Source organism: Xenia sp. Carnegie-2017, unplaced genomic scaffold (assembly GCF_021976095.1).
Source record: "Xenia sp. Carnegie-2017 unplaced genomic scaffold, XeniaSp_v1 HiC_scaffold_20, whole genome shotgun sequence".
Lineage (NCBI taxonomy): Eukaryota > Metazoa > Cnidaria > Anthozoa > Malacalcyonacea > Xeniidae > Xenia > Xenia sp. Carnegie-2017.
The window spans coordinates 3,839,988-3,855,030 of NW_025813483.1; the positions used below are offsets into that span (position 1 = coordinate 3,839,988).

The following is a 15,043-nucleotide window of genomic DNA, read 5'->3' on the forward strand; positions in this document are numbered from 1 at the left end:
TTTATATAAAGAAAGAATTTTCCACTTATTTCTGACTTTGCCAATAGGTAATTGACAAATCTAAGAAAATACGATACCTCATTGACCCCATTAATGGACAAAAGGAAATAACAATTGATTTTCAAACACACCCGCATCTTATGGACCTTATAGACAAGATAAGGTTTGATTACTTAAACAAAGATTTAAAAAAATATTGTAAAGGTGTTTACAAGGCATAACAGGATTTTCTTTGAGGGGGGTAAGAGGCAAATTACTTGCTTCCTTGTATGGTATTAAGTACAAATTAGAATCATTACCTAAGACATGTGAATGTAATTGGTCTAATATAAATAGGGAAGTAAGTTTGAAGTTTTACATTATGCAGAGCAGAGAGATATCTTAAGTATCAAGTTTGATGAAAAGCAATACTTAAAGTACTGCTACTGTATTTTTTAGTGAAATTGCTGACATGAAAACTGGTTGGCATTCTCAATTTTGGTCATGTATCGAGCCATTACATTTCTCACAGCAGGACAGCTTTAATTGTGGTGTACTCATTTGCCTTGTAAGTGAGCACTCCCACAGAGATTTTACAATCCATTCTATTAATTTATACATTGCTCATTTCTTGTAGTTATGGCACTAGATTTATACAAAATGCAAACCATGCCTACAAATTACAATGCATATAAATATATATAATTATATATATATGGTTATTCCTGTACATTAATTTTAACAATTTCCTTTTCACAGTTTGCAAGGTGTATTTGTGAAAATTCAAGCCTAAACAGAAATTTTAAAATGGAATTAGAGAGAGAGAAACTAATATCACTCATATTTGGCTCTTGCTATGATGATATTCATGAGTATGTTTTAACCAAAGTCTTTAAAGCATTATACAGTGGATGAGAAACTTAAATTCATTTTAAATTCATTTCTTGGTTTTGCTGTAGACGAAATACTGGTGTTTGCAAAATCTGCAAAGATAATGATTGAAGACTGGCTTGGATGACAAATGCTTTCAGTTTTTCCATTCGAGCTGTTTAAATTTAGACTTTTCTGCTGCCCTCTCCAACTATTTTGTTTGTCCATGCTAAAATTATTGGCATTGATATCATACAAATGTGTACATTTATCATCTTTACATTAAATAAGTTTGCAAGGAAACAGGCAAACAGTCATAAGTGCTTCAATGATTGTGCTGGATTTAGAAGAAGTAAACTTGAATAGGTAGCACTTAAAGCTTAGCACAACTTTGTCATAACGTCCTATCCATTTCCTGTATTCTGCTTACAAACCTTTTGCATTACACACTCTAAAAGCATGGTTGTAGTTTCTTAATTCAGATGCTTAACTTAAAAGTCAAAAATTGATTACAGTTTAAATACAAAAACAGTAAATACGAAAAGGAGAATACATACGTAACATAACTGCTTTTGACGAGTGCAGAAAAAAGTTTTCGTATTCAGCGATAAATTACGTAGCATGAACTCATACAACATGTACATCGTTTTTTGCTGACCCTCTAATCTTATCTTTTATCATTTTCAATTATAAACAGTGAACTGTAATTACAACGTTGTTATTACAGTTCACTGAATATAAATCATTGGGATAAATGGGATTAGTTGAATAATACCATTTTATCCACTACACTGACCATAATGCATCGCAGACGCACCCTCTCTCTCCGCCCGGGATGTAATGTTTCCCTCTGCTAGGAGCCTTTCTCCTAGGCGTAATAGATCTCACGTGACCAAAAACATAATTTGTTAAAATTTATTCCACAGAATCGACGAGAACGCCGACTTTATTATGTAGTTGGTTTTGTCTTTTAATCTTTCTGAATTTGTGAAAGTATGTTGATTTTAAAATTTACGTATCGTTGTAATATTGTATTTTAATTTTGTGATTTAATGTTTCATGTCCATTTATCGATTATTTTGTTTTTATGTCCTAAATATTGTACTTCCGCGTTATGTACGTATGTAAATGTTTTATAAAGAAAATATTTGTTAATTTTGGTGAGATTTGGAACTAGCTCCAATGAATTTTGGAAAATTAACTTGTTAACTTTCATATATCTTTATATAATAATTAAAAGAAATAAATTTCTACTATAGAATAGTAATGTTCTACATTGATACACATCACGTGCATTTCACGGAAGTAAGATATTAAAGATCACGTGACATTTCTCTTACTTTATGTAACATTAACTTAATTTATTATCACACTTTACTCTTATGTTACTATTGGAGATACTGATCTTTCCTACATCACAAACTACATACATTCCAGTAGATTGTTTCAAATATTATTTTTATTAAGAAGCTACAAAACTGACATGAGTCAAAATAATCAGAGAATTTCAGTAACACATTTTATATTATGTACTGTTGTTTTATTTTTTTATGTCATGGCTTTTATGAAGACGTAGAAAATTTTGCTTATTCAATTTTCATATATGCATTAGTTATATTTTGAAAAAATGCACATAGTCACTAGTAAACATGATAAATGCAAATAAGAATTATGTATTTATATATTTACTGGTGTTCAAACCAACATTTGACTGACATTTATCTTTCTCATGAAAGTATGCACTTGTAAATCAATGCAGTTACAACATACTCCAATGTTTTATTACACATGTAATGATTGCCTTGATGTATGTCAAATAAAATATTCATATAGATGTAACAACAAATGAATTAAGAAATACATTGTTGTGACTGTACTTAATCTTCAAATATTTCAGTTGTGAGTTGTCCATAAATTATTATCAAGGTATTAATGTTCATATTATTTATGTTGTAGCATCTGTAACATCTGTAGATGGAGTCAATAGAAGAAATCAATAACCTCTACCTTCAGAAAATACTTGCACATGTTACGACGAAACTTGTTGATTTTTTTATCCAAGAATGGAACACTCATTACATAGAATCTCTTGGAGAATAGGAAAATACAAACGTTAGTGGTCAGAAATTGTTCAATATTGAAATTTCAAAAAAGAAACCTCCTGACAAACTTGTTCTGTCAAATTTTCAAAATGGTGACACCAGTAAGTGGGATTGTACGACGCTCTTCGCCACGATATTGTATTCCAAATCAATTGGAACAAAAATTCATCCAAAAGATAGAGATGCTGTGAATGAACTTCGTAATGTAAGAAACAAATTCATCCATGAAAATAAAGGAAAAGTTTTTGATTGGAAATTTCATACTATGGTTTGTGATATTGAATATTCGTTTCAAGATCTAGGATTTTCATTTAATGAAAATAATGAAATAAAAAGTAAACGAAACAGATTTAGTTCTTTTCAAGTACTTCCTTGCAAACTGAATCACGATGTGGTTAAACGTACAGAATTACTTGATCAAATCACAGCAGATCTCAATAACTTGCGCAGTACTAACAATAATGAACTATCATATTACTATGTTTCTAGTAATCCTGGCAGTTGTAAATATCAATTAGCCAGACTAATTTTTGAAGAAATGTATGACTCGTTTGACTGGGAAAGTCAAACGACATTTGTTATGACACTTGAAGTAAAAGATATCGACTCTCTTTTGAGTAAATGACGTCATTTCTTCACAATGAAATCGAAAAGATTTCAAAATAAGAAATGACGTTGTGTCAACTCAGTGTTTGGGAACAAGTGAAAAAGCCCAAATTATCTTGCTGGAACAATTGCTGCCGATATGCGCGGCCCGACATGCGCAAGGAGAAAAACATAAAAGGCTCCGACACGAGTGACCCTTTTGTATATTCCATATTCTGTGCCTGAGCGTAGCATCTATCCGTCGCAACTACAGCGCATGCTTAAGATATCTAAACTTCCAACCAGCGCATAACACAGGAATTCCACTTGAAAAGAAATTGTTCTTGAATGAGGTTACCCATAATGCCCTTAATTTAACCTAACCTAGTGCATGCTTCACAAGTCACCTTCAACTGGGGTGTGTTGAAAACTCGTGCATTATAGGCGATCCCAGGGAACCTTAATAGTCCCTGTAGAAAGCCGTTGAAATTGGCCAACTGCAACGACTGCACGCTCCTACTTCAGTGGGCTATTTTCATCCTCTACGCTAAGGCATCATTTGCATACACTAACCCCAAGTAGCATTATCTCCACAGAGTTTATCTCCATCATTACAGTTCACATTTACAATCCTGATTTATTTCTTGTTCACTGTTTACTGTAGGTAAAAATACACGCGTGCTTTGTGCGTGGATTGTCACTAAAGCACGCAAATACCTATTCGATATTGCAAAATAGGTACGCGATGTGTACAAATGTGGGCAAGAAAATGAAGTTGATTTGTGAATAAGACAGGAATAATTAATTTCATTGATGCTCATCTTCTTTTGCTGACATGACACTTATTGATACATGTCATTTATCAATATGACACAGCATAAAATGTGCTTACAATTTGTTAACATGACACATAAATTGATCGCAAAACTTTATGGTAAGCTTGTGCTTTGAATGTATGTCACATGTCTATGGATGATAGCATTCTTTAAACCAATTGAATTGGTATAATAGTTAATTCATATTACAACTTTAGAAGGTAGATCTATGAAAGAGTAAAAAAAGATTATTTCTCATGGTTATAAATCAGCTATTACTAATTATGTAAGTGATTCGTAAAATGTACTTACAACCAAACATTGTGTACATCAAACATACTCTACATTGTTCAATGAATAATCACTAATCAGTAACAGCATTCTTTTTCACAAGACTTTCTTCGTTGCTAAGATTATTTGACTGTAGATAACCTTTGCCTGTCTATGTAGTGACAATATCATCAAGTAGGAAAGTTCTTCTCGCCAGGCTTTCTCGATTGTTTAATTTCATCTTCACATGAATTTTGTACTTATGTTTCGCAGACCGTTGAGAGATGACGTCATATCATGGTGGATCTTCCAGATTAAGAGATCGATGAGGCAATTCGTTGCTCGCCTTAGCACAATCAAGATTCAAAATAAATTCCCAAAAGTACAATACGATTTTATAAAAAAACGAAAAAAAAAGACATGTTTGTTTGCCAGCGCCAAGCAATAAAAAATAAATATTAAAAAATCCTGAAACAAAAAGTACAAAAATAAGATTTAAGGATTAGGATTTCAAGTTTTAAGTCCGAAGGCTACTTTGAAGTATCACTGATCATTGAGATGTGACAAAATTAACCCTCTTACCTAGTATCAGTCGTCAAAAATCTTTCTTGGAAAAGTTGTTGTTTATAATCTTAATTTTTTTGAGCTATCTTATTGGTAAAAATGGTATCATATATTTTGTCTGGCTTCCTCGTGTTTGCATTTATAAATTATTTAGTTTTCCAGAACATTTCAAAAATTCAAATAAATATGTGTAAACTGTGAATAAGGTTTATCAAATTCAATTAAAACATAATTTGTTCCAAAATTTATAAATAATCCCTTCTTCGTGTTTTCTCATCAGTCATAGATAAGATATAAAATTTACCATCTCATTTTATCGTCTCGCTGTTATGAACAGAACTCAATATTTTACAATAAAAACAGCAGGTGATTAAAATCAAGCATTTATTGAACATTTCGATTTCTTTATTATCAAGCAAAAGCAAAGGCATGTAGTTGGTTGCGTCTTTTTTAATATTTCTAAATTTGTTAAGGTATGTTGACTATAAAGTTCACCTATCATAGTGTCATTGTTTGTTCTTATGTCTAGAATTTTGTTATGTTTGTTATAAAAAACGTGAATGTCATTTTCGTGGTGGAATTCGCACTTCATATGTTTTATATTAATACATCTTTTGATTTTGGTGGGATTTTCCCAACAACACATTGGATAACTTATCATTTCAAAATACTGACCTTGCATTATCACAAACAATTAATTTCATAAGTCTTTTCAAATATCATTGGTACGGCAGGACTACAAAAACAAGATGAATCAAAATTATGACACGTCACAGAATTTCAGTTATGCATACATTATGTGCAATAATTTTAATTTTATCTATTATGGCTTTTATCAAGAAGAAATTTTTTCCTCATTCATACAGTCATCTATTTATTTATCTTCTTCCTAACACAGATGATGACATAAAAACGTTTTGCTAAGTATGTCTTTAGAAAATGCGCCTACTTGGAGTGAAAAGCTCATTTCTTCACGTGATAGTACACGTGATTTTTTTTCTGATCTATAATTGTTAAACTTGTTGTAAGATAGACTATTTAAAATATTTGTTTGCGTCAAAAGTTCACAAAATGACAAAACTTTGCATGATGAACTGTCAAGTCCAAACGCTATCAATTTTGAAGTAACTCTGATTACTGAGATGTGACAAAATTATTCAAAATTAGAGACTTCGAGATTAATTACTCTGAAATTTCCTTTTCAAATAAAGACCGCTTCTAAAATCTTGAGCCCCCAACTTTTACTTGCTTCTCAAGCCCTGATCAAATTATTTGTTTATCCGGATCAAAAGTTTACAAAATGACAAAACTTCATTGACCACGTTTCAAAGTTGGAACGCTGAAAATTTGAGAGAAGCACTGTTTATCGATTGTCTTAACTTCCTATACTATAAACATTTAATTATTGAGCTATCTTACATGTAAAGGGCTGGCTGCCACTTCTTCCTTTATGATTATTTCAGTTAGTTTGCATGTAAGTCAGGATGTTCAATATTTGAAATAAATTATAGTAAACTATGAAAGGTTTATTGGAATAAAGCTTCCAAGTCAAAACGTCTTTGTGTTTACTTCAGTCATAGCTAAAATAAAAAATTTGCGTTTCATATTCTATTGGGTATGAACTGAATTCAATATTTTACAATAAAAACAGCAGGTGGTTAAAATCAAGCATTTATTGAACATTCCAATTTCTTTATTATCAAGCAGAAGCAAAGTCATCATGTAGTTGGATGTGTCGTCTTTAATGTTTCTGAATTTGTGAGGGTATGTTGATTTTAAATTCTATCTGTAATTGTTTGTTTTTATGTAATCTGTCACAAATGACTTATATCAATAATTTCAGTACTATACGCATGTGTTATACGGACAACACTTGTAAATTTTGATGAAATTTTTAAACAAACGGTAATTTATTTTGGACATTTTACCATTGGAAAGTACCGACCTTTCTCACATTAACATAAACTACACATTCCAAAAGTTTATTTTAAATATTATATGTATGTAGAAGCTACAAAATTGACAAAATGAGTCAAAATAATGACACGTCAAAGAATGTTAGATATGCATGTCATTATGTGCAGTAATTTTACTTTTTCTAACATGGCTTTTATCAAGACGTGTATAACATTTTACTTTTTCATTAATTTGTTACGTCTCGTACAATTTACAAATCTTCTGTTAAACATATTCTGAATCGTCAACCAAAAACAGTCAACAAGATCTTACAGTTCTTTGGACAGTTTAGATTGTATGTCAACGTACAACCATTGATATTTTAGTGAATATATACCAGAATATTTACATCGAAAGAGGTATGAAGTTTATTATCTAGATTTTACATTTTGCAAATTTCGCATTAGATAACTATGGAACAATTAGTTGCTACAGATTTGCATGATCACTATTTTTGTCTTCTTTCTGCGTTTTTGTTGAAAGGCATTTTTGATATGAATAACATTTGTTGATTTTAATGGGGTTTTTTGAACAATCACAAATAAGTTTTACATAATTTAACGTTGGAAAACACTGAATTTCCAGCATCATTTCTAGCAATATGATGTAATTAATCAAATATTCCGATAGTTCATTTCAAATATTATTGATACAACAGGTCTAAAAATCAACAGGACGTGCTAAAATAATGACACGTCACAGAATTTCAGTTATGCATATCATAAATGCGGAATGATTTTATTTTATCTAACATGGCTTTTATCAAAAGAATTTTTTCCTCATTCACATCTATCTATTTATCTTATTCCTAAACAGATGATGACATAAAAACGTTTTGCTAGGTATGTCTTTAGAAATTGCGCCTACTTGGAGTGAAAGTTCACTTCTTCACGTGATAGAACACGTGATTTTTTCTTGTCTATAATTGTTAAACTTGTTGTAAGATAGACTATTTAAAATATTTGTTTGCGTCAAAAGTTCACAAAATGACAAAAACTTTGCATGATGAACTGTCAAGTAGTAACGCTATCAATTTTGAAGTATCTCTGACTACTGAGATGTGACAAAATTATTCAAAATTAGAGACTTCAAGATAAATTACTTTGAAATTCCCTTTTTAAATAAAGACTGCCCCTAAAATCTTGAGACCACCAACTTTTATTTGCTTCTGAAGCCCCTGATCAAATTATTTGTTTATCCGGATCAAAAGTTTACAAAACGACAAAACTTCATTGACCACGTTTCAAAGTTGGAAAGTTTACAATTTCAGAGAAGCACTGGTTATCAATTTTCTTATCAATTTTCTTAACTTCCTATACTAAAAATCTTTAATTATTGAGCTATGTTACTTGTAAAAGGCTGGCTGCCCCGTCTTCCTTTATGATTATTTCAGTTAGTTTGCATGTAAGTCAGGATGTTCAATATTTGAAATAAATTATAGTAAACTGTGAAAGGTTTATTGGCATAAAGCTTCCAAGTCAAAATTCTTTGTGTTTACTTCAGTCATAGCTAAAATAAAAATTTGCATTTCATATTCTATTGGGTAAACAGAATTCAATATTTTACAATAAAACAGCAGGTGATTAAAATTAAGCATTTATCGAACATTCCAATTTCTTTATTATCAAACAGAAGCAAAGTCATCATGTAGTTGGATGTGTCGTCTTTAATGTTTCTGAATTTGTGAGGGTATGTTGATTTTAAATTCTATCTTTAATTGTTTGTTTTTATGTAATCTGTCACAAATGACTTATATAATAAATTTCAGTACTGTACGCATGTGTTATAAGGACAACACTTGTCAATTTTGATGAAATTTTTAAACAAACGGTAATTTGTTTTGAACATTTTACCTTTGGAATGTACCGACCTTTCTCACATTAACATAAACTACACATTCCAAAAGTTTATTTTAAATATTATACGTATGTAGAAGCTACAAAATTGACAAAATGAGTCAAAATAATGACACGTCAAAGAATGTTAGATATGCATGTCATTATGTGCAGTAATTTTACTTTTTCTAACATGGCTTTTATCAAGACGTGTATAACATTTTACTTTTTCATTAATTTGTTACGTCTCGTACAATTTACAAATCTTCTGTTAAACATATTCTGAATCGTCAACCAAAAACAGTCAACAAGATCTTAAAGTTCTTTGGACAGTTTAGATTGTATGTCAACGTACAACCATTAATATTTTAGTGAATATATACCAGAATATTTACATCGAAAGAGGTATGAAGTTTATTATCTAGATTTTACATTTTGCAAATTTCGCATTAGATAACTATGGAACAATTAGTTGCTACAGATTTGCATGATCACTATTTTTGTGTTCTTTATGTGTCTTTGTTGAAAGGCATTTTTGATATGAATAACATTTGTTGATTTTGATGGGATTTTCTAAACAATCACAAATAAATCTTAGATAATTTAACGTTGGAAAACACTTAATATTCCAGCCTCATTTCTAGCAATATGATGTAATTAATCAAATATTCCGATAGTTCATTTCAAATATTATTGATACAACTGGTCTAAATAATCAACAGGACGTGCTAAAATAATGACACGTCACAGAATTTCAGTTATGCATATCATAAATGCGGAATGACTTTCATTTTATCCAACACGGCTTTTATCAAAAAGAATTTTTTTCCTCATTCACATCTATCTATTTATCTTATTCCTAAAACAGATGATGACATAAAAACGTTTTGCTAGGTATGTCTTTAGTAAATTGCGCCTACTTGGAGTGAAAGGCTCACTTCTTCACGTGATAGAACACGTGATTTTTTTCTTGTCTATAATTGTTAAACTTGTAGTAAGATAGACTGTTTAAAATATTTGTTTGCGTCAAAAGTTCACAAAATGACAAAAACTTTGCATGATGAACTGTCAAGTAGTAACGCTATCAATTTTGAAGTATCTCTGACTACTGAGATGTGACAAAATTATTCAAAATTAGAGACTTCAAGATAAATTACTTTAAAATTCCCTTTTTAAATAAAGACTGCCCCTAAAATCTTGAGACCACCAACTTTTATTTGCTTCTGAAGCCCCTGATCAAATTATTTGTTTATCCGGATCAAAAGTTTACAAAACGACAAAACTTCATTGACCACGTTTCAAAGTTGGAAAGTTTACAATTTCAGAGAAGCACTGGTTATCAATTTTCTTATCAATTTTCTTAACTTCCTATACTAAAAATCTTTAATTATTGAGCTATGTTACTTGTAAAAGGCTGGCTGCCCCGTCTTCCTTTATGATTATTTCAGTTAGTTTGCATGTAAGTCAGGATGTTCAATATTTGAAATAAATTATAGTAAACTGTGAAAGGTTTATTGGCATAAAGCTTCCAAGTCAAAACGTCTTTGTGTTTACTTCAGTCATAGCTAAAATAAAAAATTTGCATTTCATATTCTATTGGGTGTAAACAGAAGTCAATATTTTACAATAAAAACAGCAGGTGATTAAAATTAAGCATTTATCGAACATTCCAATTTCTTTATTATCAAACAGAAGCAAAGTCATCATGTAGTTGGATGTGTCGTCTTTAATGTTTCTTAATTTGTGAGGGTATGTTGATTTTAAATTCTATCTTTAATTGTTTGTTTTTATGTAATCTGTCACAAATGACTTATATAATAAATTTCAGTACTGTACGCATGTGTTATAAGGACAACACTTGTCAATTTTGATGAAATTTTTAAACAAACGGTAATTTGTTTTGAACATTTTACCTTTGGAATGTACCGACCTTTCTCACATTAACATAAATTACACATTCCGAAAGTTTATATAAATATTCTTTGTATGGAGAAGCTACAAATTGACAAGATGATTCAAAATAATGACACGTCATAGAATGTTGTATATGCATGTCATTATGTGCAATAATTTTACTTTTACTAACATAGCTTTTATCAAGACGTGTACAACATTTTACTTTTTTCATTAATTTCTTACGTCTTATACAATTTACAAACCTTCTGTTAAACATATTTTGAATGGTCAACCAAAAACAGTCTACAAGATCTTAAAGATCTTTGGACAATTTAGATTGTATATCAACGTACAACCATTAATATTTTAGTGAATATAGGACCTGAATATTTACATCGAAAGAGAGTATGAAGTTTATTATCTAGATCTTTATATTTCGCAAGTTTCGTGTTAGATAACTATGGAACAATTATTTGCTAAATATTTTTTATGATGACATTGAAAAAGATGATGACTGATTAGCAAGCTCAGTTTGTTGAACTTATTTACAAGTTTATATTCGATAGGAACTAGTTATTCAGTTTGACTAAGAGTAAAATTAGTTTCCGAAAATTTCCTTTGCAGACGTAGGTTAGAAAATGACGTGCAGCAAAAACTATTAAAAATTTAGAGAAATCTCATAAAACGTTTTTATTTTTGTCCTGGGCTTTCTTTACTAAATTTTTTTTGTTTCAATAAACTTTAGGACGTTAAACAGTTTGTTTAAAAGAAATAAAGTTGAATTAACTAACGGTTTACATGAAAACGAAGCTTAATGTCCATATTCTAAAAGCTCACTTACACTCATTGAGTGCGACATAAATATTACACTTTATCTAATCATTGAGAAAGTCATTTCTCCCTCTATGGAAGATTTTCATCTAGAATTCAAATCAAGCAATCACCTGAGTGAAATCAGGTTCTTCAATTAATTCTGAAGTGATTTTGAAGCTCCACTCATAGAGTGTGAGTGTGCTTTTAGAAAACGGGCGTAAAACTTGCAAACGAGGTTTAAAGTCAAAGAAATTGCCGGTATAACATTGATTTTATAAATCAACGCCCCAATATTGACCAAAAACTCTACTCTAGTAAACTCCCGAGTTGGGGGACAATGACCATCTTTCTCCGCCTTGTCTATACGCAGTCATTGCATAAATTAAACTAAACTTGCTTCACTTTTCTTGACACCACGTTAGAACGGCCATGGAGGCATACAAAGAATTATTGTTTATAAAGGCTTTTAAAAACTTGTCCAATTGTCACAGAAATACGTAAATGCAGGAGAACTTTAAACACAAATACTCACTGCGTTTTTTTAGGCTGCCACTTTCATTAACCACTTTCATATACAACTTTAACTTGCCAAGATAATCTTCAACAAATTTCAATTATCGATAAATTATAATTAATAAACTATCGATGTTTATCTTGATCATTTTATGATCATTAGATGGAGCCAAAAGAAGAAAGGAATAACTACTACATGCAGAAAACACTTACAAATGTTGAGAAGAAACTTGTTGATATATTTATCCAAGAGTTGAACACTCATTAAAGACAATCTCAAGGAGAATAGGAAAATATAAGCGTTAGTGGTCAGAAGTTGTTCAATACTGAAAAAAAAGAAAAAGTTTGTCATAAACATATTCTGTAAAATTTCAAAATGGTGACACCATAAAAGGGATTTTAGGACACTATTTGCAGCAATATTGTATTCACACTCTATAGGAACAAAAGTTAACGCAAAAGTGAAAGCTGCTGTGCATAAACTTCGTAAAGTCAGAAACAACTTCACCCATGATAATAAAGGAAATGTATCTGATACTGAATTTCACATAATGATTCGTGATATTGAAAAATCGTTTCGAGATCTACAATTTTCATACACTGAAATCAATCAAATAAAAGTTGGTCGAAACAAATTTAATTCTCTTCAAATACTTTCCTGCAAACCAAATCATGGCATCTTTAAACGTACAGAATTACTCAAACAAATCACAGAAGCCTTGGAAGGGGGCACGTGCCCATCTAAAAATTGGCTGTGCCCCCCAAGTGCTCCCCATTTGAATTTTAGATAAGAGTTTTCATATGCATCATTCGAAATTGAAAAAGAACCACATAGCATTAATGTAGCTCTTACGGAATTCGCACAGCTTTACTGTAAAGGGAAGCATTCTCTTAGCAGTGCAGACTAGTTTGCGTTGCATTTACCCTTTCTGGATTGTTAGCCGAGTGGTGAAGATTTTAATTCCTTAAAAATGAAAAAAATAAAACTATTATTCTAGAATAATTCAAGTCTCTAGTAGGCAAGGAAGAACAAGTAATATTTTGATGCATGTCATGAACCACATCATAGAACTTGTATGAGATCGTGGACAAGTATACTCGTAGACTCAAACATGTAGAGACAAAAATAAAAATATAGCAATGACTAAAAGTAAGGCTCACCAAAATACTGCAATTCTGGAAGTATTATAATATGAAAACATTTCATTAAAATCAATAATCAATCTACGTAACGTTATAACACGAAGAATGTACAAATCCGCCAAGGCTTAGCTGAGAAGTTAAAAAATTGAAACTATTCATGTTGTGATAAATATTTCAAAGATTTCCCAGTGCAGAAGCAATTTTTACGGCCATTTCGCTAGCGACGGAAGTGGTAAAATTTTGTGCCCCCACTCTAGCAAAATCCTGGCGACGCCACTACCAAAATATAGCCAAATGCTTAAATACAGGAAAACTAAAATGTCCAATTGTGTTGTTTTCAGCTGCCATCCTCGATATTCATTTACACGTACAAGTAAAACTGTAACATTACGTAGCTATGTTTGATCTTCAACAATTTTAGTTGTTTATAAACTCTAATTAAATATTCAATAATTGATATTAATAATTTTATGACCCTTAGATGCAGTCAAGAGAAGAAATTAATTACTTCTACCTGCAGAAAATGCTTACAAATGTTACAAAAAAACTTGTTGATCTTTTTATCCATGAGTGGAACATTAATTACAAAAAATCCCACGGAGTATGGGATAATACAAATATTAGTGGTCAGAAGTTGGTCAATATTGAAAGATCAAAAAAAATATTTTGTGATGAAAAAATATTGTCAAAACTTGAAAATGGTGACACAAGTAAGTGGGATTGCACGACAATATGTAAAGCAATATTGAATTCATACTCAATTGGAAATAAAATTGACACAAACACTAAAGCTGCTGTTAAGAAACTTCGTGAAGTAAGAAACGAAATTGCTCATAAAGATGATAATATATTATCTGATACTGAATACCACACATTGGTTTCTGATATTAAAAACTCATTTCAAGATCTTGGATTTTCATTTTATGAAATTAATGAAATAAAAAGTCAACATATAGGACTTAAATCTTTTCAAGTACTTCCTTGCAAACCGAATCACGATGTGGTTAAACGTACAGAATTACTTAATCAAATCACAGCAGATCTCAATAACTTGCGCAGTACTAACAATAATGAACTAACATATTACTATATTTCTGGTAATCCTGGCAGTGGTAAATCTCAATTAGCTAGACAAATTGGCGAAGAAATGTTTAAGTCAGTAGACTGGGAAAAGAATACGACATTTGTGATGACACTCGAAGGAAATGATGCAGAATCCCTTTTAAAAACTTATGCTGAACTTTGTCAACGATTAAACAATGATAAAACTGTCATTGAAAATATTTTAAAAGAAGCAAAAAGCAGCGAAGAAAAAATTAAAGATTTTCTATTATTGCTGATACAGCAACTGAAATCATGGCAAACATGGTGGATTGTTGTAGATAACGTGGTTGAATTTCATAAAATTTATCCATTATTACCTCAAGTTGGTGATCATAACTGGAAAAATTGTCAAATTGTAGTAACTGTCCAAAATACAGATGCTATACCACCAGATGGAAATCTAAATAAACACATTTCAGTTAGTCATGGTATGAACAATGAAGAATGTCGACAACTTCTATCTGTCTTTTCTGATCATCATAATGAAGATGAAAAATATTTAAAGGATTTATCAGACAAATTAGATCGTCAACCGTTGTTCCTTGCAAATGCTGCTTCCTACGTAGGTTGTGTAAAAAGTATAAATCCGACATTCACC

General features: G+C 30.8%; 1 long non-coding RNA gene across 1 annotated transcript; it reads right to left on the reverse strand.

Annotated features, from left to right (window-relative positions):
* Nucleotides 1-501: 501 nt before the first annotated feature.
* Nucleotides 502-1,637, reverse strand: LOC124443395. The gene is made up of 2 exons (XR_006947652.1): nucleotides 1,407-1,637; nucleotides 502-768 (listed from the first exon to the last, which is right to left on the reverse strand). It is a non-coding gene; the product is annotated as an uncharacterized LOC124443395 (long non-coding RNA).
* Between the last annotated feature and the right edge of the window lie 13,406 nt (nucleotides 1,638-15,043).